Raw genomic sequence first — 27,096 nt, 5'->3', positions numbered from 1 at the left:
CATCAATCACATGATCCTGAAGAGGGAATAGGGGCTTAGTTTTAAGTCCTAACTGTGTCATTAGCTTGCTGAGTGAACTTGGTCAGTTGCTTCCCCTCTGTAAGGCCAGAGAGGAAACAAGATTTACCCAAGATCACAGAGCTAATAAGAACAGAGTTAGGGCTAGAACTCAGGTCTTCTGATTTTCTTCTATGAAGATGCATTGATTAGAAATCAGGTGTTTTTTAAATTAGGAGACGGCATCAAAGACCCACAGATAATCACTTTTCTATCCAGACCGTGGATTTAGAGCAACAACCGTAAATTTGAAGAACAACACATACCTTCAAGAAAGAGGGCCTCCCAGGGGGCCTCTAACCAACAATTTCTTCTTACCTGCCAAGTGGAGATAAGCAACCACCAAGTGGGCTAGGTGACATGGGCTGATCTGACAACCCTGCTCAGCCAGGGTTTGCAGTTTCCTCCTAGAGGCAGCTCATGTCTGGGCTGGTGACAAAGGCGTCTGCTTTTACCATCTCCTAGTGTGGGAACCAAAATCTAGAAGGGGGCTTTGAAAATAGGAACTTAAATAAGAACAGTTTCCTTGGACATAAATATTCTGTAAGGGCAGAGATGGCCTCCATTCTTATCGACAGTGACCCTGTTGGCTAGCTGTCTACTTTGAGGTGACCTAAGCTGGAGTGGGGATGCCCCAGTGCCATTTGGGTTCTTCCTGTAAGCTCATCTCTACCTTCAGCTTCCCCCACTGCTCTGCAGGTAGGATCATCTTCACCTTCTCCTTAGTGGGACTCCAGGGTAGGCTTGAAACCCCAAGACACAGTCTCACTATCCGAGGGACCACAAAGCTTGCTGTGAAAGGCATGAGCTTTGGGGTCAAACAGACCTGGACTTGCATCCAGTTTTGCTGCTTATTAGCTGTGTGACTTCAGGCTAGATATTTAATCGTCTCTTTGGTTTACTCATCTGTCAAATGCTAATCATAACAGCTACCTCGTGAGATTTTTGTGAAGATTAAGCGTACAATATTTCTAGAACACCTAATGCAATGTCAGAAATACAATAAGTATTGAATAAATACTAGCTAAACATTTCTTTGGTGCCCTCCAGTTCCCTGGAGCCCTGAGATCCTTCCCGGGAGTTGAAGAGCCCCTTGGTGGGAAAGGCAGCAGGGAGGGAAGGAGAAGTGAGGTGCTTATGGGCCCTCTGTTTTAGCTAGATCCAATGCTGTTATCTGTTATCTATGTCTGTTCCTCTTCTAAGCGAAGTCTGAAATCTCTGCTCTAGTTCAATCCCGTCATGTAGCAGATGAGGAAGCAGAGGCCCAGTGACCTTAGAAATGTCACATGGCTATTCCAAGATGATGCTGGGAGCCATCATCCTGTGGTGGCTGAAAGCACAGGTTCTGCAATTATGTTGTTTGGGTCAGGTGTCTGTTTCATCAGGGCTTAGCTATGTAATCTTGAACTAGTTACTTATCCCCTTTGTGCCTCAATTTCCTCATCTTGAAAATGAAGGATAACAGTGCCTGTGGCCAAGGGTTTTTGTGAGGATTAAATACATTTTTATATCTAACATGTTTGGAATGGCATCTAACATATAGTGATTATCTAGCATTAGTGATTATTATTAGAAGACTTGACCCCACTTCACAGTCTAGTAAAATTTAACTGTGAGTAAGGATACTGACTTTTAGTCTGGGCACATCCTTTACTGCAACCCAGATGCTTTACGAGGGGAAAGGAGCTTCTGCTGGCTATGACCAACTTGGACACTACCTAAAGTGTCATGTCTCCTCCAGCCCTGAAGCTTGGGCCAGGCACCTTTGCTAAGAGACTAAGTGGTGAATAGACTTAGTTAATTGAAAGGGAAAAGCCCATTCAGGACAAAAAAAAAAGATGACACAAGAGGAAGAGAAGCTCTATCCTAAGCAATTTCCTCCTCAACAGGTATCACGGGGAGAAACTTGTGGAACAAGGGTAAGTGAGACCGTTTGGGCACCATTTTGACCACTAGAGGTCAGTGGAATGTTTGCTAACAATGGAGTGTGGGTTCCTGAGGGGGGGTGGTGTCCACAGCAAGACTAGCCATAGTACCGCCACCACCTTCCCTTGGTGGATTTGGTCTGCTTTCCAGCAGCCTTCGCCATGCACATTTGTTCCCTCGTCCCTTCTGTGACCAGGCAGCACTGGCAAGGCAAGGCTCTGGGCCGAGGACGGAGGGTGTGGTACCCTAGAGTTCCCTTTCTCCTCCAAAGCCAACCTGCCCAAATGTTCAGGACTGTCAGTGGCCTTCATTCTCTAACACATACAGTCCAAACACTTCAAGGCCTTCATGAGGTTGACTTTCCTGACTTCCATCCTTCCATCTTCAGCATCGTGTCATTTCATCTTCTCTACCCATCTCTGCTCACTCTCTGCTCTCTTTCTCCATCACAGACCAATCTGTAAGACCCTCGCCATTCTCAGACACCATTCTCAGACACCATAAACAAATCAGTGTTCTCCACACCAGATATCCTATAACATGTTGTCCCTCTCCTATGCTATTTATCATGTACTGCTGGCATAAGAGTTGTTCCTGTAGTTGCCCTGGCTCATCTACTAGACTGTGAGCCCCTTGAGGTCTTAGGCTGTGAAATATTTTTTTTTTCTAGGTGCACAGTTCCTAGTCTAAATGTGATGTTCATCACTATTTGCTGAATGAACATATGAGTGAAAGAATGAGGATGGCCACTATTCAAACACAGAACATATTTTTCACTACAGCTTACAGGCCCAAACTAGTAGGCAAGAACCTCTGTGTATAAAGAAAGAGATCCAGAAGCTTCCCAGAGGCTATCCACTTCAGACTGCATCAAGACAAGCTGGAGCCTTAGTATCCCCACTTCGCTGGCATTCACCCATGGTCATTTTCTCTTCCTTTTCCTGGATACATAATTAGGTTACGTATTCTCTCCTCCCTCGCAATTAGATGTCATCATGTGACTAAATTATGGCCAACAGAATGGGAACAAAGTGATGTGTACTTCTTCCCAACTTGGCAAATAGAAACCTACAAGGTACCATCCCCAATTTCTTTCCCCTACAGGACCTAGAAAAGGTGGATTCGTGAGTAGAAAGGTGCATGTATCCCTATATGACTCCATGCAAAGTCCATCTGCTGACTATGAGCAACAAATTAACCTTTTGAGAATTTTTATTTCTCAATACCTGCTTTTCTTGGTAATTAGATTATAATTTGTTACCATGATTATCGACTGTACCTTCTGGGTTCCCATTGTTTCAGTGGGCATTAACAGACTGCTTTAAAAGCTTCTAAGATACGAATCTATACATTAACACACCCTGGTACATAATTTTTTTTAATTTAAGAAAACATTCATTTGCAATTTTATTCCATCTCCGTGAAGATGGAAGGATGGAAGTCAGGAAAGCCAAAATTTCCTCATCTGAAGTAACTTTGTTTGCCTAAAAAAAGGTCATTTTAATGAACTATAATTTCTGAAGACTTCCTTTTTTATTAGTTGAGAAAGCCCCTTATTTTTCAACAAAGAGGATTTTGTACATAGCATGGATTATTTAGTTTAACTCTGAAAAAAACAATTTTTGTATGTGAGGTATTTGTACATTGTTCAGTATAAAAGTGTCATGAACATATTCGTCAACCATTTATCAGTAGAGCATATCTGAGGTTTGTTGGTACTGAGCATATTTAAATCTAATTCCAGAATCTGGGGACTTGGTATCAAAAGGAAATTAGAGCTTTTCAAGGTATAACTAGATTCATATTTGAATTTTGAAATGTATTTTTCTCTTAGTATTGCCAGTGAACGAAGCTCTCATAAAGTAACCAAATGAGAAGGGAAAGAACAAGAAAGTGAAAAATGAAGAGAACAAAAGCAGTGTCACAAGGGGAACAGTTTTAGTTTGAGAAAGACTCACAGTCACAATAGGATTTGAAGTGTAATTTATTTGAAACATGTCCCAAATTTCCAAAATCTGCTTCTCTGCCAAAATCATTGCATTTCTTGGTTGATGTTTGAGTTCTAAAAGAATCAAATCCTTTTATCTTCTGTATCTTTAGAAAGCAGCAGGAGAAGAAAGCAGTGGGTCTAATCCCCCAGAGAGAAAACTGCCACTTCTTAATTTCTTACAAAATGTTCTCTTCTTTTCAATTAACTTTCTTTCTAATGTAAGTACAAATTTAAACCTAGACTTAATATAGGATTTTCCCCCTTCATCCAAATGATGTCACAAATCAATGTAAAATCAATCATCCAAGATGCTTCGTGGGTAAAAATAATCCTAGGTGTTTCTGGAGGGTGAGTTGACATGTAAAAAAATTGCATTGGTTACAGTGTGTTCTGGAACTGGCTCTACTTGACTGTGTGTACCATGATGCAAAGCTGAAATAGAGCCTGGAAATTTCATTCTAGATCTCACTAACTACTGGAATCAGGGTTTTAATCTCTTAGTGGAAACTCTCAGTTGCTTGATTCTGTATTTGAGAATTTTTTTTAGGTTCTACATCATTTATGTTGTATTATAACACATATAGAAACATAACCTGTGGATCCTGCTTTCCATAACTATTTAAGTGTATCTACATATATATTAAATGTGTGTATATATATATATATAATGTATAATATATATTAAATGAATGCAACATGCATAAATATTTTTTAAACACAACAGTGAACTATTCACACTTTTTGATAATGCTTCTATTTATTTGCTTTGGTATAAAAAATGAATTTCTGTATCCTGTGAAAAATGTATAAATGTTATCTGGTATTGCTCTTAGATGTAATGCTAATTGGAGTGAAATCACAAATAAACAGTATTTTAAATACAAAAAAAAGAAATTAACTTTTTGATAGAGCACAAGTCACAGCTCTCTCTGGGCTACAGGAAGGATGGTGCCTTGGAGGAATTCAAAGGTCAGGGATTCTTTTTTTCCCCTCACTGTTGCAAAACATATGAATCATAGAACTTTAGAGCAAGAATGAATGTACCTAACCCCCAAATTTTATTTAACAGATAAACAAATTGAGGACCAGTGAGATGAGTCAACTTGTCCAAGGTCACACAGTTACTTGGTAGCAAAAACAAGATTAGAATGTAGGCCTTTTTCTCCTTCCATATATCAGGCTTTCAAGGGTGTCCCAGAGTGAGCCAAGCCAATTCCTGAGAGGCCAGACCACTCAGTACTGCTTCCCTCTGCTATAGTCTATTTCTGCCTTGCAGCATAAAATAATTCAGGAGACAGCACAACTACTGAGAAAATGCCAAGCAAAGATATTAAGTTTCTATATGATAAGAAAAATAATGGCTTGCAGCCCTAGAACACTAGGAATCCAAGATCAAAACATTAAGCCAAGGGGCGCCTGGGTGGCTCAGTCGTTAGGCATCTGCCTTTGGCTCAGGTCATGGTCCCAGGGTTCTGGGATTGAGCCCCGCATTGGGCTCCCTGCTCCGCTTCTCTGCTCTGCTTCTCCCTCTCCCACTCCCCCTGCTTGTGTTCCCTCTCTCACTGTGTCTCTCTCTGTCAAATAAATAAATAAATAAATAAAATCTTAAAAAAAAAAAATTAAGCCAAGTGCGGCAGGAATTCTGGCTAGAATATAAAAGAAGTTTGGGAGAAGACAGGTAAGTTAACTATAGGAAAAGGGGTCCTAGAAATGTCCTTTGGCTCAGTTTTGAGCCAGCCCCTGGATCTCATCTCCATAGTGACTGTACTAGTCTGGGGAGACCTGTACAGGAGGCTTCCATCTTCTAAGAGAACACGTAAAATAATCATGAACAGAATGTTGGTAGAAATACGGATGGTAAAATCATTGTGATTTGGTTTCAGATGGAAATGAGGAAAACGTTATTGGAAACTGGGGGAAAGGCAATTGTTGTTATAAAGACTAAGAGCTTGGCTGAATTGTGTTCGTGTCCTAGGGTTTTGTGTTCTAGTGTTCTTGCGCTTTGTAGAACTTGCAAGTGATGAAATGCTCTCTTTAGCTGAGGAACTTCCTAAGTGAAGTGTTGAAAGAGTGGCTTGGTCCCTCCTCAGGGCTTACAGTAAAATGCAACAGGGGAAAGATCACTGGAGACAGAAACATTAATCAAAAAAGAACCAGAACTTGGAGGTTTGGAAAGTTCTCAGGCTATACATATTGCAAAAAATAAAGTTAGCTCTGAAGAGATCCCTAAGGGTGTGGCTGAGCAACCACATGATAAAGGATCATGGGTGTAACTCATGAGTCTAATTGGCCTTTTCAGCAGAGGCCAAAAGAGATGGGATTATACCAGCCAAGACCCTGCCAGTTTGAACTGAGGGGGACAGGGAAAGTTGGGAGGGAGTGAATGACAGCTGTTGGACTTCTTAGATCCTACAAGATGGGACCATAGAGCTATTTGGCTACAAAGGTGTACTATCCTTCCAGAAGAAGGAAGAAGGACCCAGAGGCAATTCAGAGATCAGCAGGGCAGCCACTCCCATCCCAGGCCCAGAATGCACAGGCCAGGGGTCTGGAGGGAAGAGAGAGGGGCAAGGCTATCTCTACCTCTGTGTGAAAGGACAGGGCCGCTGCAGAGAGCCACAGCATGGGCTGGCCTCCCCGACCCCTGCAGAGGGCCACTACGCGTTGTGTAGACATGGGGATGATGCTGCCGCCGCGGTGAGCCTGGAGGGCAGAGCGTCGAGCCAAAGATGATTATTCTTGAACTGTAAGATCTCCTGGAACTTGCCTTGCTAGGTTTTGGACTTGTTTAGGACCCATTACCCTTGCCTTCTTTCCAATTTCTCTCTTTTGAAATGGGAATGTCTCTTCTGTGTTTGTCCCACCATTGTCAATTGGAAGCACATCTTGTTTGGTTTTATAGGTTTACAGCTAGAGGGGAATTTTGTCTCAAGATAAATAGTACCTCAAATCTCATTCGAATTTCATTTAGATGGCATTTAGATGAGCCTGGACTTTAGATGTCAGAGTTGATGCTGGAATGAGTTAAGACTTTGGGGGCTATTGGGATGGACTATATGTACTTTGCATGCAAGAGGGACATGATTTGGGGGGACAAGGGACAGAATTCTATGGGCTGAATTTTATCTTCTCCAAAACTTGTATGTTGAAGTTCTAACCCCCAATAAGATAGTATTTGGAGACGGGGCCTTTGGAAGGTAATTAGGCTTAGATGTGGTCATGGGGTGGAGCCCCCATGATGGGATTAGTGTATTTATAAGACATCAGAGATCCCTCTCTCTCTCTCTCTCTCCCCCTCTCTGCAAGGAGACTATTGTCAGTCAGCCAGGAAGAGGGCTCACACCAGGAATTAAATCCTCCAGCACCTAGAGCTTGGACTTCTGGCCTCCAGAACTATGAGAAATAAGTGTTTGCTGTTTAAGCCACCCTGTTGATGGCATTTTGTTATAGCAGCCCAAGCCGACTAATACAATAACCAAAAGGGTTTTTGCTAAGGTTCTGCCAAAGAAAACCACTAGCTACACAACTTACAGTAGACAAATCCACAAATAACACAGATAGGGAGAAATTGAAAAACACATATGGATCTTGGGATAGAAATCAGAAACACAAGTCATAATTTAACACTAACATCTTTATAGGGGTCACAGATACCTGAGGTGTTTGGGTTTTTAAAAAGTGAAGTTAAGTGCTGAGAGATCAGGTGTCTCATATGCTCTTCAAAATCATTTCTTTTAGAAAGTCTTTCTTAGCCTCCCACTGGTTTCTCCCTGAAGCTTTAGGAATTTACTCTACAGAAATATTTCCAGTGACGGTATCATCCACCAAGCCCTATCTGTGCAATGTAGGTATGAATACATATTCTTTTCTGGTCCTCCTGGAATGATAAGAAGAGCAAAAGCAAAGAATTCATTTTCAGGGGTGCCTGGGTGGCTCAGTGGGTTAGCATCTGCCTTTGGCTCAGGTCATGGTTCCGGAGTCCCGGGATCGACTGAGCCCTGAGTCGGGCTTCCTGCTCACTGGGGAGTCTGCTTCTCCATCTCCCTCTGCTCCTCCTCCTGCTCTTGCTCTACCTCTAATAAATAAATAAAATATTCTAAAAAAAAAAAAAACAACTCATTTTCATCTCATTCTAGGCTGCCCTGTAGGTAGCAAAAACCCTTCACATTTTCTTTCTTTTTTTTTTTTTTTTTAAGGTTTTATTCATTTATTTGACAGAGAGAGACACAGCAAGAGAGGGAACACAAGCAGGGGGAGTGGGGGAGGGAGAAGCAGGCTTCCCGCGGAGCAGGGAGCCCGATGCGGGGCTCGATCCCAGGAGCCTGGGATCACGACCTGAGCCGAACGCAGACGCTTAACGACTGAGCCACCCAGGCGCCCAACCCTTCACATTTTCTATGGCATTTTATATTATCTTCATTGACCCTCCTCACAAATCCTGTGAAGTGGTTGGCACCACTAGCCCATCTTAAAGATAAGCTCATTGGGGCGCCTGGGTGGCTCAGTTGGTTAAGCGACTGCCTTCGGCTCAGGTCATGATCCTGGAGTCCCGGGATCGAGTCCCGCATCGGGCTCCCTGCTCAGCGGGGGGTCTGCTTCTCCCTCTGATCCTCCCCCTCTCATGCTCTCTGTCTCCCATTCTCTCTCAGATAAATAAATAAAATCTTTAATAAAAAAAAATTAAAATAAATTAAAGATAAGCTCGTTGAGGCTCAAAAAAGTTAAGTAACTTGCGCAAGGTCATCCCATTAATAAACAGGAGAACGGGGACCCCAGCCCAAAGCACCTGACTCCAGAGATTAATCACGTAACGCTGCGCAGCACACTCTCCAAGCATGTGGGCAAGTGTGCATGTGTGTGTACATGTGCACACGAGTGAAAGGCATATGGTGGGAGGACAGGGGAGTAATTTATTCGTGTCTATTCAAACTTTGAGTGAAAGCTCCACACTTAAGGGTGGATTTCTTTTTTTTTTTTTTTTAAGATTTTATTTATTTATTTGAGACAGAGAGAATGAGAGAGAGAGAGCACATGAGAGGGGGGAGGGTCAGAGGCAGAAGCAGGCTCCCTGCCGAGCAGGGAGCCCGATGCGGGACTCGATCCCGGGACTCCGGGATCATGACCTGAGCCGAAGGCAGTCGCTCAACCAACTGAGCCACCCAGGCGCCCTGGATTTCTATTACTTATTAATAAAATAACTTTTTGTGTGTGTTAATACTTGTGTTTGTAACATGCTTACTTTTGAAAAACTCTTTCTTCCAGAAATGAAGCCTGGGGAAAAGACATGATACAGAGGAAATGGGGTTGGGCATTGCCAGTCCTATTCATTCATCCATTTATTCTGCAAATGTTCGCTGAGTCCCCTTCCCGCGTTAAGCACGGCGCAGGTGCTGCAGGCCTCCCTGGACGCCAGGCCCTGTCTCTGCACTGGCCACCCTCATGCTCCAGACTCTACACTGGAGTGGTGGACCTTTCCATGCGGCCGTGTCCGGGCCGCCTCTGGCCAGAACTTTCTGGTACCTGTGTCGACAATCTCTGGGGCAGATGTAGCCTTTGCCTTGGCATTCAGCGGCAACAAGCAAAGAATGTGCTCTCATTCTTCCCAGGCTCGACCGGGGTGTGGTGGGTGCTGCCGTCACTAGCAGGCTTCTGTAAATAAAGCCTGCTTAATCTCCTTAGCCGGATGGTGGTGTCAGCCGGCTTGGAGCCGGCAGGGAAGCAGCACCATGCTTTAGATTCCCCAGATTGTTCGAGGCCGTGGGTGAGCCACAGCAGATCCCGCATGAACCGAGGGGCCCGCGTTGGCTGGCCTGAGGGAGGGGAGGGGAGTTCAGGGTTTTCGCTCCGTCTGCTGATCTCGGCATGCGCTGTGAGGCGCCTTTACCAACACTGAGGGGCTGAGCAAATTCCCCGGATGCCAGGCAACTGAGCAGTTTCCAGGAGCACCAACAATGCCACTTCCTCCCCACTGAACAGCTCTCCAGGGTTTGCACGAGAAACCTGAGCTCCTCAGCCTGCCCATGAGGCTCCCCGCACCGCGACATACCTCAAGCCACGTAACAGTGGATCTCCAAAGATTATACAATGTGTGGGGCCCTCTTTAAGAAAAAGAATGCAAAAGACCTAGGGCCTTCCCCAGGGTCTTGGAAGGGGTCCGTGGCAGTGAGCGGGACTGAAGCTCAAGCTTTATAAGATCATGAAAAGGCCCACCTTTGCCCACACTTACCTTTTTAGGTCTTTCTCTCTTGACCTCAACATGGATTCCTCCTTTCCAGCCAACATTTCTACTCAGGGGGCGTCTCCCATATCCTGTTTGACATTCTTACTTATGCTTCCGTGAGATAAGTCCGTATGTAAAATGACCACGAACTCCTTGAGATGCTACACGAACAGTAATAAGTTTTGGAGTGACTATTTTACTGGATGCCTCTCTATCAACACTGTGCTACATACTTACATCTTGCAAGATAGGGATATATTAAATAGTATTACGCTCGCATTGTGCATCACATCTCAGAGATGTTAAATGGCTTGCCACTGGCCCCACAGCAAGCAAGTGGCAAAAAAAGAAAAAAAAAAAAAGAAAGTGTAATTTAAAAATTGCATTTTTCCAACTTCAGAGTCTATGCACTTTTATCTGTACCAAACTGCCTCTATTCCTTTCTGGGTTCTCTTTAATGGCCCTCTCAAAGCACAGTGCCAGACACATGGTGTCGTTCTCCAAATCACTCATACCTGGATGAGAATGTCTTAGAGGGGAATGGGGCCAAATGTTTGCAATTTGGTATTAGAAAAATACTAGACCTCCTAAATGTTTACTACTAATGGTTATTAATTGGCTATTTTAGCAGGCGTTCTATATATGCTTTTTGCTTGCCCTGACCCAGCCTATGTGTATCAGTTAGCAATACTACAATGAGTCTGTGGGGAAAAAATCATCTTGAAACTCAATGGCATGTAATTATAAGCATTTTTCTTGCTTCTGCATCTATAGGTCAGCGGGAGCTCCGCGGATGTAGGGTGGGCTCAGCTGGACTTGGCTTGGTTTCTAGCCCGCTTCATGTGTCTTTCATCCTCCTTGGGCCAGTGGTTTTTCCAGGGTGAATTCATCTCAGGGCAAGAGGGCAAGACCAACCATTCAAGCATATGCAAGCTTTTGCTCATGTCATGTTTTCTAACCTGTTGGCCAAAGAAAGTCAATAGGCCAAGCTCAAAGTCCAGAGCAGGGTAATACACCCTGCCCACAGTGAGACCACAGCAAGGGAGAGACACATTGCAGGGGGTGAAGGGCTGAGACTAGTGATCAACCAACCACAGTGTGAAGTCGAAGAGAAAAATGCCTACAACTCATCTTAAAACTCTCAGAATAGGTTTCCCAGTAGGTTCAGAATATCAATATTCTTTTCAAAATTCTCCAATCACTTTAATTTCAAATACAAATAAATATATGCTATGTAACATTTTCAGAGAAGAGGAGGGAGAACAGGGCAAGCACTGAAAAGTCAAAAATGCTGGGGTCACCCAGCTTCCAAGGGAAAGCAGGCCAAGCCGAAATCTCCTCTTGGGGTACTACAAAGGCAAATCTTTGAGAAGGAAGCTCAAGCTCATTCCCAACTGTCCTGGTCTCATCTTGAATAACCACAGTTAGAGAAGCGCCCCTGATTCTCCACGAGAAAAGATCGGTAAGGAACTTTTCACATCATTTGATAGTAGAAGAAGTGTCTCACAAGAAATGAGACAGTTTGCATTCTTTCCCCAAACCATACTGTGATTAAGAGTGTGGTGTCCTACCTATATTTGAGCTAGCAATCTGTTTGTTAAGTTGGACTAATTCTAGCCTGGGGGGATGTCAGGTAGACAGAGGAAAGCAACTGGAATGCACTCATAATAAAACAAAGGAACAAAAGGTGGAAAGGCACATTGGAATTCTTGAGGAAGAACCCCATACTTAAGTTGTCAGGAAATGCATTCTTCTTTTAAGACTGTTTTGTCATTGTCACTGGAAATTAATGTCAATGATCAGTTTTTAAAATATCTTTTAAGAAATATGCGTAGTAACTATGCATTTTTCAAAAGTCCAGAAATGGATGCACCAGAATAGTAAGGGGATTATTTCTGTATAATGGAATTATAAGCAGTTTTTTAAAATTTCTCCTTTATTTTTACTTTCTGTTTCTCCTTTATTGACATCATGTTAGTTATACATTAAAAAGCGGGGGGGGAAGGTTAAAAGAAGAAAAGGAACAAACTTAAAAAATTTGTTTTCTAGAAACGGCCAGTCATGGAGCAAACATGTTTATTTATAATATATCCCAAAGCATATTCTTCAGACAGTGGTTCCCCATGCTATTCATAGTTGTGTGGTAGTGGTGATGGGTTCTGTGATAAAAAAAAAAGCTGGCGAGAGAGGTCTTAGAACAATTTACAACTTTAAAAAAAAAGAGAAGAAAAAACTGCAAGAGCGAAGAGTGGAGAAGAGGGCAGAGTAAGCAACATCCCCAACCATACCACGCCAATGATCGCTTCTTCAAGAAGTAGTTCTCCAGAGCAGCACTCCTTTGGAATCGTTGCTTAAGGCTAACATTGCCTGAGCATTCATTCTGGCATAAAGAACGATAAGTGAGTTAGGCAAGGCAGGTGGACTGGTCTGCTGTTAGCCAGGACACCTGAGCGGGTCTGTGTTGCCCTTCCCTGCATTTTGTGGACCCTCTTTCTCAGACCCCCTCATCATCCTGAACACCCTCCCCTCTGCCCTCACACAACTTCAGTGTCAGAACCTACCTGGCAGCCTGGCCATGGACAAATTCCTCAGCTAGGGGAGATGCTGCTCCTCTGTGCTCTGGTAACAACCTTTACATAACATACATCATTCATTTACTCAAGCCGTTATTCATTCAAAATGGCGCCCCTTACATGAGCAAGACACTGCTAGGCACTAGGGACGCAGGAGTGAGAAAAACACTCTCTTCACCTCCTTGGAGCTTAAATTCTATTCAGGAAATTTAATAGGGCAATACAAGAATCAATAAGAATAGTCATGAGTTGATAATTGTTAAAACTAGGTGGTGGATATGTGGGGTTATTTTTACTGTTCTCTCTACTTTTGCAAATGTTTGGAATTTTCCATTAAAAAAAAATTTTTTTTTTAAATAAATACAGGAGTCACACAACTAAATGCAAAATTACATCTATGGCAAGTGTCCCGAAGGAGACATAGAGTGTGCAATAAGAGTACATAATGAGGAGATCTCTGTAGGTAGAGGAGGTTTTCCCAGATGAAGTAGTGAGTGAGCTGATTTCAAAAAAACAAGCAGTCACTGAGAAGCCGAAAGACAGAGGGAGGAACTTGCAGCAGAGGGGACAGCAAGAGCATAGGGCTTGTCGTAGAGGGAGGACCACACACAGGGGCTGAAGGAAGCCAAAGTGACTGGAGCCCTGGGGAGGAGAGAGAAGACACTGGGAGAGGCGCCAGAGAAGTAGGGGGCAGACCAGATCTCCTCCTCCACTAGCTGGGGACCACCAAAGGGAGCAGGAGGTCCTGTTCATCTCTAGCCTTGAGTACTCTCTCCAGTGTCTGCAGAACAAATGCACACATGAATAAATAAAGAATGAATGAACAGACCATGGTTAGACAGAGGGCGAGCCAGTGCCAAGTGCAGTTAGGTGGCCACGTCCTCAGATGTTCTGTCCTAAGCGACCCCCTCCCCTGTCTATCCATTTTGGCCTCTGAGCCTAGCAGTGGTTGGCATCAGAGAGCCAATCTTCCCCACCTCTGATGGTTCCTGCCATGTGAAAGCACCTCCACCCAGAGCGGTCACCAGGCATCCCCGACCCCTGGCCGCTCCGCACCCCCTCACTCACTCTGTCATAGAGGAGGTGGAGTGGCGGAATTGATTGGTGAGTTTGGAAGGAAAAACTGGACGGCCGTTTCCTCTCCTCCCCCACAAGGCGTGCTTTCTGCCCTGCTCCTCCCTGCCCTTGGATTTACACGAGGCCTGTCCCCAGGGAAGGCAGCACGGCCACATGCTGCTGTGACTAAGTGGGCAGTCTGCCCTATGCTGCCCTTTCATACTACTTAGCCCTGTTGCCCATAGGTATAAACCATATTCTCTGATTTATCAATAATAAAGTGATAGTTTAGCCCTTATCACTGCCTCCTTTGTCTTATTTCTCCTATGGTTCTGAATTGAGATGGAAAAGAGGAGCTTTGTTTACGGAGCCCTCTCAGAGACCTCTCCGACGAAGCTTCCACTCTCCTTCTGAGGGAACACCACCCTCTGGGGCTCCCAGCATTGGCTTGGCCGCCTGTCTGAGACCTCATGGCCTCAGCCCTCTTTCCCCCACCACGCTTCCACTTAAACTTCCTATCTCTGCTTTTGGTCCTTGCTGGAAGATCTGACTCTCCTTCTGTCGTTCACTTATTTACTAAGTAAGGTGGAGAAAGTTCCTTCTCCCATGGGGCCTGCAGTCGAAGGCAAGTCAACCACAAGAAAGAAGCCCATGTAAAAAACAAGGTAATTTCAGAGACTAATAACTACTATAAAAATAATAGAAGGGTGGGTGCCTGGGTGGCCTAGTTAAGCATCCTACTCTTGATGTCAGCTTATGTCTTGATCTTGGGGTCCTGAGTTCAAGCCCCACACTGAGCTCCATGCTGGGTATGGAGTTCTCTTAAATATATATATTGCCATACATATATATGGCATATATATATGGCAATGTGATGGAGACTATCTGTGGACAACTTCAGCTTGAGTACAAGAATTGGTATTTAAATGGAAACTTAGGGACCCCTGGGTGGCTCAGTTGGTTAAACGTCTGCCTTCAGCTCAGGTCATGATCCCAGGGTCCTGGGATCGAGCCCCGCATTGGACTCCCTGCTCAGCAGGGGAGTCTGCTTCTCCCTCTCCCTCTGATGCTCCCCCCCTGCTTGTGTTCTCCCTCTCTCTCCGTCAAATAAATAAATAAAATCTTTAAAAAATAATAAAATAAATGGAAACTTGAATGAGAAGAAAGTAGCCATGCGAACATCTAAAGGAAGAGCATTCTGGGCAGAGGGAATGACATTTGCAAAGGGCCCGAGGTGGGAATGAGTTTGATGTGTTTGAGAAAGAGAAATAGAGATGCTATGGCCAAAGCATAGTGAAAGAGGGGAGCACGATAGGGATTGAAATTAGGGTGGCAGGAGCCAAACCACATGGGGTCCTTTGGGTTGTGGTGAGGAGTTTGGAGTTTGGGTCAAAGTGCAACAGGAAGCCATTGGGTGCTTTCTTGACTGGGAACTCCTGGAACTTTGGTATTCTTGATCCTAGTCTATACTCCCTCGAGCTTGAACCCTCTTTTGGAACATATCATGAAGAACCCTGGGCCTTTCCCATGGTATTCACTGTTCTCATAATGGATCGTCACTCTTGTCATGCAGAAAAGTGAGATTATAAATTGTTAAGAGTGCAGAGTTTAAGTTCTACCCTTTCAGTCATATCCATGTTTGCTTGTGGGTTTTTCTTTGTTTTTGTTTTGATTTTTAAGAATTACAGTAAAGGGTCAATGCTTAACCCAAACAAGTGAGTCACTGATAAGAGAGTATCAGGCAGTTCTGGAGAAAAACCTCTGGGACCCCGTCAGGTGTCCAGACTGGGCAAACCCCTACTCTGTGTATGCATCATTCTAGTCAGGGACAAGCTCTGAAGAAAAAAGAAAGAAAGAAAATACAGTAAGAGTGGGCAGGAAAAGCAAAAAACAGTGCCAATGATTTCAGTTAAAAAAAAAGCAAAGAGACTGGAAGTTCATCCTCCAAAGAGAAAAACACATTGCAACACAGACAGGGAAATCCCCCTCCTTAATCAAGGGAGCACTCCGAAAAGCAGACCCGAGCAGAGACGAGGGGAAACACATAGATAGTTTCTCAGCTCCCTTGTGAGTTTATTGTTCAGAGCCAGTGTTATTGGGGAATATAGGTGCTGGGGCTAGAGGAGCGGGAGAGAATCTCAGGCTCAGCTGGGAAACGTCCCACCCAAACGGAAACCTCCACTGCCCTCTGTCAAGAATCAATTCCAGGCACTGAAAGAAAGAGGCATCCACTGGGAGGTCTGAACCCTTCAAGCAGGCAAAAATTGGCTTTGCACTCAATAACCTGATTGGCAAAAGGGTCTTCAGAGTCACCTGTCACTTCCTGCAGATGAGGATGAGGCTTTTGTCTCTATGAACGAATCTCTCAACGGGAAGAGCTTCAGGGGTCACAGTCTGTCTCTATCGTAGGACAACTGGAATTTCCCTGATCTTAACGAGTCCCAGGATCGCAGGGATCCCTAGCTCGTACATCTTTGGAGAACCTCCGTGAAGTGCCCTCTACTCCCCTAAGCTACAAACCTTCTCGATTCACCTACTTCCCAAATAATTACTGTGCAGCTGGAGGCAGAAGGTTTCAGAATTATCTGGAGCATGTCTTCCTTTGATCTGTGTGCCATGCTATCAGGAGCAGAAATCAGAAAGAAGCATTCTGCTTTGCTATGCGGCCAAAGGAGGAACCACTAAATCCCCTAGAAGGTCCCCCTCGCTGCCGGCAGGGCAGCCTGGCGGGGAGCCCAGCTGAGGAGGCTGTTAGCCTCTTCTTCTTTCCGTCAAGATCTCTATCTACAAATTGCAGTATGAGACCTGCCAGACAGAGATGGTGAGAGAGAGCTGTTGGGGAGAGCTGGATAAGCCAGGTACCCGTGCAATCAAAAGGGAACAAAACTATTACGAAAAGCAAGGGAGGTATGCAGGAAAGCAAGAATGTCCCACCCTTGTTTGAGTTTAGTTCCTGTCTGGGCTTGAGGCAGGACGGATGGGGTTTCTGAAAATGCCCCTTCCTTGTCCTTCTTTCCAGGTTCAATTCATTTCGATCCAACAAACTTCTACTGAGTGTCTGGAATGCGCCAAGCAGACTCTGAGGGCAAATGGATGTGCATGGCTATGTCCCACCCGCGGGGGAAGAATGAGCGAGCTATAGAGCAGGGCTTTGCAAACTACGGCACCCCCCAGGCCGCATGTGGCCCACTGCCTGGTTCTGTCTAGCCCACAAGCTAAGAATGGCTCTCACTTTTGCACCTGTCTTCTTGAATCAAAAAAGGAATTATATGTTGTGGCATATGAAACTTATATGAAATTCAAATTTCAACGACCGTAGATGAAGTGTTATTGGGACGCAACCATGCGCGTTCTTTTCCCTATTGTCCGTGGTGCCCTGCAGAGGTAGAGCCAAGGACCGGCACCAGAGACCATCCGACCAGCAAAACCTCAAACATTTACTCTCTGGCCCTCGACAGGAAGAGTGTGTGGAGCTCTGGACGAGAATTATGCCCCCAGCAGCTTTTGCACAACGGGTAATAAGTCCATTTCCAAAGTTAAGAAAACATCTCCTGCTTTCTAAGCATTCTCGCATATTCTATTATTTCTAACACATGATGTAATAATTGGTGTCACTGCCACTCTGCTAGGTTTATGTAGGGTTTTTAGGATTCTGGCAGGGGTGAGGGGAAGGGCTCAGCCTCCCCTAAAAAGGTTTGGACGTGAGATGGGAGTCAGTTCAGGGTGAAGGGGCAGGTACCGGCGGTGGGAGAGCATCCTGAGCCACACTTGGAGACCCCGCAGGTTCAAATCCAAGCCCCACCGCTAACAGTACTACGACCTTGGATAAGTCGCTTCGCTTCGCTCTGCCTCAGTTTCATGATCTGTAAATTGGGCCTAATAGAAATATTTACCTAACAGGGTTTTCCCAAAGATTGGTTAATTAAAAGAGTTAAAGCACTTAATAGAAGGCCTGTTATTATTAGTGTTAGCAGTACTATTAGTAAGAAATGTCACAACTCTTCCATTTTGTAAAGCTTACAGACTTGCACATTATCATTTAGTGCTTAGTGACGCTGCCTAATGTCTACGCGGCTCTTCTAATGAAGGTAGTTTGCTTGTTTGTTTTAAAGCAATCTTTGGCAACAAGTTAAAGGGAACTTAACTAGTCGTAAAATTAAGCTGAAATCTCTCTAGAGAAAAACCGTCACAAAGACATCACACAAGTTCATTTTCTACAGTGTAGACAGACACACACAGGGGCCAGCAGAGAGCCAAACCCAGCAAGTTAAGCAGGAAGTGTTTTTCTGTTGCACATTAAAAGAACTTTCTTGTGGCAGCAAAATATAGAGCAGAGGGTTAAACAATTTAAAGACACGTTAACCCTGACAGACACCCACAACAGAATGGGAAAGCTACTTGGCGGCTGTTAAAAATCAATCTGGACACCCCTAGTCGGTAAACCTTTTATTCGGAATGGTTTGATAAGTGTGAAGTTAAACACCAAGCCTCTTGGTGCATTATATGATTTTGAATGTTGATCTAATTTGCCCGAGTAGCTGTTGGAGAGCCATTTAAACGGGAGTTGAGAATGTAATCAAGAATTACATTCATGTAGAAAGTTCCCCAAAGAGCTAATTCCACTTTTTCAACTTCTCTTCACGTGCAGGCAACGCTTGAAGCCTGTAGACCCACGGGCAGGCATGAGAACTCTTTGAGATGGCAGTTCCCCGAAATGCACAGCGAGGGCTGGGAAGAGGAAACCATTGCCTTCCGCAAGGCTTGCTCTGAAGCCCCCATCCTTCCGAGTGATGGTCAGCATCACAGGGTGACAAAGAGGGTGGTGACTGTGGTGTCACAAACACCAGCCCCTTCACCCCTGGCTGTGTGACCTTCAACGGGCCATTTACCTCTCTGGCCTCTGCTTTCTCGTCTCACAAAAGAGGGGAGCCAACTGGTTGAACGTTAGGCTTCCTCTGAATTATTAGAAGCCATGACCTTTAAGTTGCAAACCAGCAGCATGACTCTTGTCATCTCCGTTACTGTATTTGGTCAACTCTTAAGGGTGCAGGGAAAAGGAATGAGTAAAATGACAAAGGCAATATACAGAGATTCTAAAAACCATATTGTCTCTTTCTGTGAAAGAAACTCATACGAAACCAAGAAGATTGGCTTCGGTTTGACCTTTCTGCCTTCTATTAAACCTCTGTCATGAGCTGAGCAGAGGGTGACATGGTCCCCAATGGAAGAACTGCTCAGAACTGCGTCCATGGCAGCTTTCTGTATTAATTGATCCCACAGTGGCCAGGAAGGAAATAGGGGAACCTGGGAAATCCATGGAGATCCCTTTAGTGATAGCATCTATGGCGTTTATGATTCCGGGGGGACCACAAGTGGGCATGCCCCATTTCTTTCCCCACCCTCGTCTCTTCCTGCTTGAATATCCGCCGCTGAGCTTCCGTCAAGCCAATCTGCTACTCTCCTTTGCCGTTATGAAGGTCAGGCTATTTCTTATACGTTTGGATATGATACTCGGCCCTGCAGGGGACAGAGATGACAGTGGCCACCAGTTGCTGTTCCATTGCTTAAACAGGACAATCATAAAGAACGGTCTGGGGGGGGGGAGCATTTGCTCCTGTCCTGTTGGAGCTTCACTTCTCAAACTCAGGGAGCCCATCACACCCCTATTTTGAAAGAAAACAAAGAAAAATAATAAATATACTCAGAGAGAGACGTACCCCTGGGATGAGGACTACTCCCTCCCAAACTGGTATAATAGGACAACAACTAGACAGAGTGGGAGTAATCAGAAGGCAAATCAGACTTGAAAGGTAAATTATTGTTTCTTAAAAGAAATGAAAGCATGCAGTGGTACCTGCAGCCCCAAGGGGAAAGGGTTAATTGCAGAAAAGTGAAGATGGGCGGCTCCGTAGGGGACCAGCCTCTTTGCCGTATTAGGCTTCCCACCCTTGAAGACACCTTTAGACCCCATCTTTATTCTGTACGCTCCATAAGGACAGGAATTTGTTTTTTTCTTTTTTATCTTTGAGTTCGTTGCTATTACCCAAGTACTCGGAACAGTACCTGCTACAGAGTAGGTACTCTTTCAATTTGTTGACGAAGATGAATGATGCTAAAACCCAGGAGACCATGTCTCTGAGTTTATCTGAGCCTTGCCAAAACCCCACGTCACCCGGAAGAGAGGTGCCAGCAGGTGCCAACAGAGACTGGTCCTTCTTGTGTATCAGTGCCCTGGGAGGGTGTCTGAGGTCAGTTCTTCAGGAAACACACTGAGCTAGGGGTTTATAGAAGATTTATCGGACAGTGACTGGGCGGAGGGGGGTGGGTAGTAAAGAAGATAGAACAGTCCCAATAGCCTCAGATGACCCAATGGAGGGTTCGGGAAAGAAGATCGCTTCTAACAGTTGTCCTGCCCTGAGGAAAAGGGACCAGGCCTTTATACACCTTTGCATGTATGCCCACCGTTGTACATGGGCTGCCCCCCATGGAGTCCGTGACCTTGGGTAAGGGGGCTGTCTTCAGCAGAGGGCAATTCCTAGAGATGGACCAGCTGTCTACACGTCCAGCAGCTGGGACAATGAGTGCTTCACCCTGAAGGTGGATTCTGGGCAGTAAATCACAGCACTCAGCACAGTGGGCTCTTCCTGCAAGTTTGCAGGAGGGCAGATTTTCATTGTTTGAGGACCACACACTGAGGGTGGCTGACTCACCTGGGGTCCCTTGCTAACAGGCCACAGACTCCAATTCTGGCTCCCTTAATCTATTGATGGGAAAAGAAAGAGGTCACAAATGGATAGGAAGCTGTAGGACCAGGCATAGATGCAGAAGAGGGACCAGGATCAGCCTCACTACAGCCTCTGGACAGCTCTCCTGACCACTGCCCTGGGAATTGATGTACCCCAGTCTTTTGCTACTGTCCTTGCTCCTCCTTTCAGCTCAAGCATCAGATTAGCTTAGTGTAGTTCATGTACCCACCCCTTTGTGTGGAAGGAATGGTCCCGCAAATCACTGTGTGATTACACACAGTGGGAATGGGGTGCCATGAGGAAGGGGAAGTGTAGGTTGAGACACATGCACATTCACATGCATATACACATACGCAAAACAGTGGGAAATACATAGCCAGGAGGATGCTTTCCTTCCCCCACCTCGTCAAAAGTTATGAACAATGGACTGAGACCTCACTCTGGTGTCAAAGGCGTGGCAAACACCTTGGCAAGAGTCACATCACACCTCTAGGTCACCAAAGGCAATGGCATTTTAAAATGAGCACGATGAAGGGCACCCGGGTGGCTCTGTGGGTTAAGCATCTGACTCTTGACTTCGGCTCAGGTCATGATCTCAGGGTCATGAGATTCAGCCCCGCGTTGGTCTCCGCCCTGGATGTGGAACCTGCTTAAGATTCTCTCTCTCCCTCTCCCTCTGCCCCTCCCCTACTCGTGCTTGCTCGCGTGAACGCACGCTCTCTCTCTCTCTAATAAAATAAAATAAAATAAAATAAGCATGATGAAGCTCTAATAATCTAAAAGTTTTCATCCTTAAAGGAGAAGGAAGAGGAAAAGGAGGAGGAGGAGAAGGAAGAGAAAAAGCAATGTCTTCTAGCTAGGAAGTTTCACCTCACAGTTTTCTTGAGAACAAAATAGCAAAATCCTTTTTCAAGACAATAAACAAATGAAAATTAGACTCTTCCTGTAATTTGTTTGCTGCCCTTTTCCCTTCGCCTTTTGAGTTGAGTGATCCTGCAGAGGCTAAGACTGAGAATGACAAGGGAATGGAGTTTCTGTTCGTTGCTAAGGGGGCAATTGCTATGCGGGCCAAGATTCACATAGCGTAGTCTTCAGACGCTTCTTGGATGTTGGAAGTTATATTTCTTTTTTTGAAGTTATATTTCATGCAGCTATCTCTCCAGGACTCAGGGAGGTCTCATCACTGAGCCTAGCACAGTGTCAGAGTAAGAGCTCAATGTGTGTTGGGAGTTAAGTAGGGAAGGGAGGAAAGGGAGGGAGGAAAGGAGAAAAGGGCCAGGAAGCTTGCTCTTGACCCATCGGCGTTTAGATGACAAGAGGATCCCACATCTTACTCAGACAGGACCTTCTCTGACTGGCAACCGTTTGGAGAGATCTAGAAAGAGACTTGAGGAAAGGGAGGCAGGAATTATCGAGAAATCTCCCTCTGATTAGCGGAAAGGTATGAGTTTTGGTCAGGTATAGGGTAGAGCATGTTCTGAGAATCTCTACTATCGGTGATTTATTCAAAGAACTAACATTGAAGGGCTAACCGCTTTTGAGGGGAAGGCATGGAGTAATGAGAATTTATAAACCGCTTCTCATAATTTTATTCTACGGATGAAGACACCAAGGTCTAGAAAAATAATGTGAACCTTCCACTTCTGGCCAAAATGGAGCAGCAGGGGCCATATGTACCCTTCCACTTAAAGCAGGCAAAACAATCCCTCAGGATCAACATTTGCCTCTCTCCTCGGAAAACCAGCTCAGGACTGAGAGCAGGGCTGGGACTCCTGTGAGGCAAGTAATGCATCCCTGAACGACCCTGAGGGCAAATGCCTCCTTAAATCTTGCACCCTTGGCAGTCTGCTTGTCCGAGGGGATGACTACATGTGGTTGAGGTGATGCTCCAGGTAAAGAGGCAAAGATCTTAACTGGGTGCTCTGAGCTTCTTCACTTCTCATCTGCTTCCTCTCTTATGTGGTTTTGGTCTGGACTCTACCTTTAATAGAAATGTATATTCACACCAGCCTCCCTGCCTCTTCCACCTGAGCCTCCCTTACTTCTGGAGCCTCCCTCACCCCCACCCCCGGCTGCCATCATTCAGATGCCCCAGAATGGCTGCTGCCGGGAACCACGGGAACCACGCAGCGCTTGGGGTCACCCCCTCCCCAGCGCTGTCCTGCCGAAGCGCACTTCCCTGTCTTCCTAGAGCACCGGCCACCGGGCCCTCCCTAGCATCCATCCCTGCTTCTCTCCCCCGGTACTGACATTGTTCGCATGGCTTCTGTCATTCACCTTCTGCAGCAAGTACTCCAAGTACAGAGAAACTTCCAGCAGAGTGAACTGGACTGGCCTTTTCCCTTTTTTGGAGATGACAATGGGGGGTGACAGGTGGAGTTTGGGAAAGGTGTGGTGGAGGGAATATGCTAAAAGGCAAGGTAGACGCCTCTGTGGTTAGACATCTCTGTTTTCTGGCAATTGTGAGATGGCGGGACTGCCCCCTCTCTAGAAGTCAAAACAAAACTTAGAAAACCCAGTGCAAATAGCCTTTCTGTCCGTGTACTTCCCAAGGCCCCCCCCCCCCCCCCCCACATTGCTTTGCTTGTAGCTCAAGTCCTCCGCAGATACCAGTTTCTAGCCGGCACCCTGGGTCACCCCCTGCCTGGATGGATGGAGGACAGATGTCTTTCCCTTATCAAAACCAAGGACGTGACTTACAATAACAGAATCTTGGGTTAAGAAGACCCCCTTAAGGGTCATTTCATGCATTCCCCTGCCTCCAGCTAAGTTGTAATGTACTCCTCTACAGATAGTCCCTTGGCTGTCTGCCCTGCTTATTCTCGCTTGTTCCAGTGACGAGCAACTCCACGCATATGTGACAGACGGCGACCACTTTTTTGAGATCTGGATTATACGTTATATGCTCTAATGCAAGAGCAGTTTCTCTTGTCTTATTTCTTGTGGAGACAGGAATAGAAAAGGCTGGAGGAGGACCCGAGGAAAGAATAGAAGTCGAAACCAAAACAGTTGAGTCCAAGGCTGAGGGCACCGGGCTCTGTCTAAATCCTTCCTACTCAGAGTGTGTGGTGGTAACATCAGCTTCACCCGGGAGCTCAGTAGAAATGCAGAGTCTCCGGCCCCACCCCACACCTCGTGACTCGGCTTCTGCATTTTTATCAGGATCTCCAAGTGATTCGTTTGTACATTAAAGTTTGAGAAGCCCTGGGCTAGGGCTTATGCTCCATTACTCTCTGCGAGCTTTGGGGCAGGAACCTCAACCCAGAGCAAGGTCATGTGTGTCCAAGAGTCTGAGTCTGTTCCTACACCGCACACACTTCCCTGAGGTGTTGCCAGCGATCCAACCCCAATCCAGTGACTTGGAAGGAAGGTTGGGAGTATTCCTCCAGGTGGATTGATCCATCTGCCTTGGCTCACACTAGAGAAGCCCTCCCGATACCCATAGCCGTGGTCCTGCTGGCTGCGTCCTTAGCACCACCCCACTTTGGAACTGTCTTTGCACTTAGTACAGGGAACTCCATTTTGTTGGGGGGGGGGGTGATTTTTTCCCTTTAAGTGTGTGTGATTCATTTGAATTGCTTTTTTTGTTTTTTTTAACAAGGGGTTGTTATTGTGTCTCTGAATGACAGACATCCTTGTGGCCCCTGTTACCCCAGCTCCCTTTGATGCAAGGCCTCTGTTTTATAAGCATCAGGGTTCTGCCACCCGGACCTGGTGAGGCATATTTAAAGCTGTTTAAATTGACAGACCAGGCAAACAGGATTAACTCTGTGGGCCCAGAAGGGGAGGTAGGGGGCTGGGGGAGAGCTGCAGAATGGTTTACATGGATGAGCAAAAGGACAGCCGGCTGGGCTGGGAAGGGGCCTATCACCGGAGCCAGCCAAGAATTCTCGATCTGGGAGGTAGGCAGAGAGCTTGCAATCTGCTGGTGATTGGATTAGGCATGGTGTGAAATTCGGAGCAGGGCTGCACGGCTGGGGCTGGGGCCCAGGCTGCTGTGGGGCCAGGCTGCCGAGGTCCCGCTGAGGAGACCGTGTGGGGAGGCCGGTCCCTGCCCCAGCAGGCCTTGGAGACAGCCTCACTGTCACAGGCCTGGAGGATCCCCCGCCGCTAGGCCCCATCGTTGTCCCCACCCCACGGCGGGGAAAGCAGAGGCTGCTTGGCCCCTATTCACAGGGCTCCTGTCCCCTTAGCCTGGAGTGAGGAGCCTGGCTTTTCAAGTCTCTGGGTCCCCAGCAGCTCTCCCCTGAGATCTTTCTTCGCCTTCTCTTTGTCTCTTTCTCTGCTCTTCCTCTTTTTCTCTCACTCTTGCACAGTCTGGTTCATTCAGTAGGATTCCACTCCATCTGGATTTGTTCAAGAGCCCAATTCAACTTGTGTTTTCCTCTTTTTCAGGGATTGGGAGGTTCTGATTAACATCTTTGAGGATTTTGGAAACTTCTTCCTGAAGCCTAATCAGGCAACGGGGGCTGGGGGGGGGGGGAGTGGGTGGGTGGTGGGATTTATCATTGCTGAAAAGTTGACAAGGTTTAAGCCTTTTCTGGCAAAGTCAGTAACACCAGGTGCAGGTCTAAAAGAGGGGCGGGGGAGGATGAGAGGAAGAAGCTTTGGGGAAGGAAATGGATTTTATGGGCATTCCTAAACCCACCCATAGTGAAAGGGACTCTTCTTGTCAGGGGAGCAGTGGTGATGCAAGCCGGTGGCCAGAGTATGGATACCTGGACCCTGGGCAGAAGCCTGAGGCCAGTCATGCCCCCAACCACCCTCTGACTCTTGTCGTCATAGGAAACAAACAAACAAACCTCCCAGCCGTCATGCCCACCCAGAGAAGTCTTTCATTTCTGACTCTGGCAAAGTATGACTTCGGTCAAGCTACTTTTCTTCTCTCTGTCAGTTTCTCTGTGTAGGAAGCAGGGAAGTTAGCGATCGCATTCCCGCATCTGCTTTGAAAAGCTACCAAACTTTTGATGCATGAAAGACCTCAAAGTTCATCTGGTTATATGGCCATAGCATCTTAGAGCTGGAAAAGATCACAGGGAAAAACTCCATGACTTTCCAGATGATGAAACCGAGAGCCTGGGGAGCCCGCATCACTCCAAAGTGCCCATGATCTCACCGATTAAATGACTAGGCCTCTTAGGAGTTGGGGGAAGCTCGAAGTAGAACAAGGTCTCATGAGTCCCATGCAGTGTGCTTTTCTCTTCTGCCCTCTGGCTCCAAGCACACCTGAGCACAGTTTCAGACAAACCACAAACGTGCTATCCCTGTGATGCCCAGGAAAGTACCAGCTGGGAGGGCATCTCTCTCTCCCCTTGCTCTTCTCTCCTCCAGATAGAGGAGAGCTGGCCTGTCCAAGGTTTGCCAGACTTTATCCCGGGGCAGGGGACTATGAGCCCCTCTTTGAAGCCTTCCAGAGTAGATAGCCTGTATCGGTTAATAGAGCTCCTTGCATGTGCCAATGCAGATCTCTCTGTGTCATCTACCTAGGTGCTGCGTTAACAAAAATTCCAAGTCCAACTCCAAATCTGGGTCCATGGGGGAAGAGTGTTGGCACTGGTTGAAGCATCTGCCATGGATGAAGGAGAACGGCCACACTTAAACTATAACCTCTGAACTTGGCATAGAGCGAGGCAAGCTGGTGTGCCCCTGGAAGAACACATGTCCCTGAGCCGGCACCAGCTCCACCCATATTTCCTTCTAAGGATCCTCCCTCCCACTCTTGCTATAGCCTGAGGCATGGTGACTTGGGATTTCCCCAGCCTCTGCGAGGCCATGGGGAGGAGTGGTTTTCTGGTGGTGAGAAAAGGCTTTTGAACCCTTCAATGCCCAATATGCAAATGAAAACCAATAATAGAGATACTGACAGCCCATGGGTTTTATTCCAAACGTTCCCAAATTCTGTGCCATCTTCCACCCACAGTCCTCAGTTCACAGTTTATGGTAGCAAGCCTCCAAAGCTGGACTTCCCTATAATTCTTTCCCTCCCTGTACTTGCATAGATTCCACCCATCAAGAGCTGGGCTGGAGTCTCTTTCCCTTCGCTTTGATCTGAGCTGACCTATGACTTGCTTTGACGCATAGAATTTGGCACAAGGAAGATGCTGGGATTTCTAAGCCCGCCTCTTCAGAAGCCTGGTAGCTTCTGCTTCCTCTCTGTTTGGAAGCCAGAAGGGATGTAAGAAGCCCATGTGCTACAAGGAAGCTCACGGCAGCCACACTGAGAGGCCATGTGGAGGAGTACCAAGGCCCCAGACACGGGACTGACATCTTCATAGATTTTTCAGCCCAGCCCAGTTGTCCACAGAATGCAACCGAGCAAATGACCCCAGATGACACCTCATGCTCAGAAGAACTCAGAAGAACTGCTCAGCTAACTCTTGCCCAGTTTCCTGAACCTCTGAATTGTGAAAAATAACAAATTGTTGTTTAAGCCACAAAGTTATGGGGTGGTTTGTTACCACCATGGACGAATTGAAACTTGTCTTTGGGATCATGGCTAAGGCGCAGTACTAATGAAAGGCGTCACGT

This window comes from Mirounga angustirostris, unplaced genomic scaffold (assembly GCF_029215605.1).
Source record: "Mirounga angustirostris isolate CCGP_5_RB_7025 unplaced genomic scaffold, mMirAng1.0.hap1 SCAF_5, whole genome shotgun sequence".
NCBI lineage: Eukaryota > Metazoa > Chordata > Mammalia > Carnivora > Phocidae > Mirounga > Mirounga angustirostris.
This window is presented reverse-complemented; position numbering follows the sequence as displayed.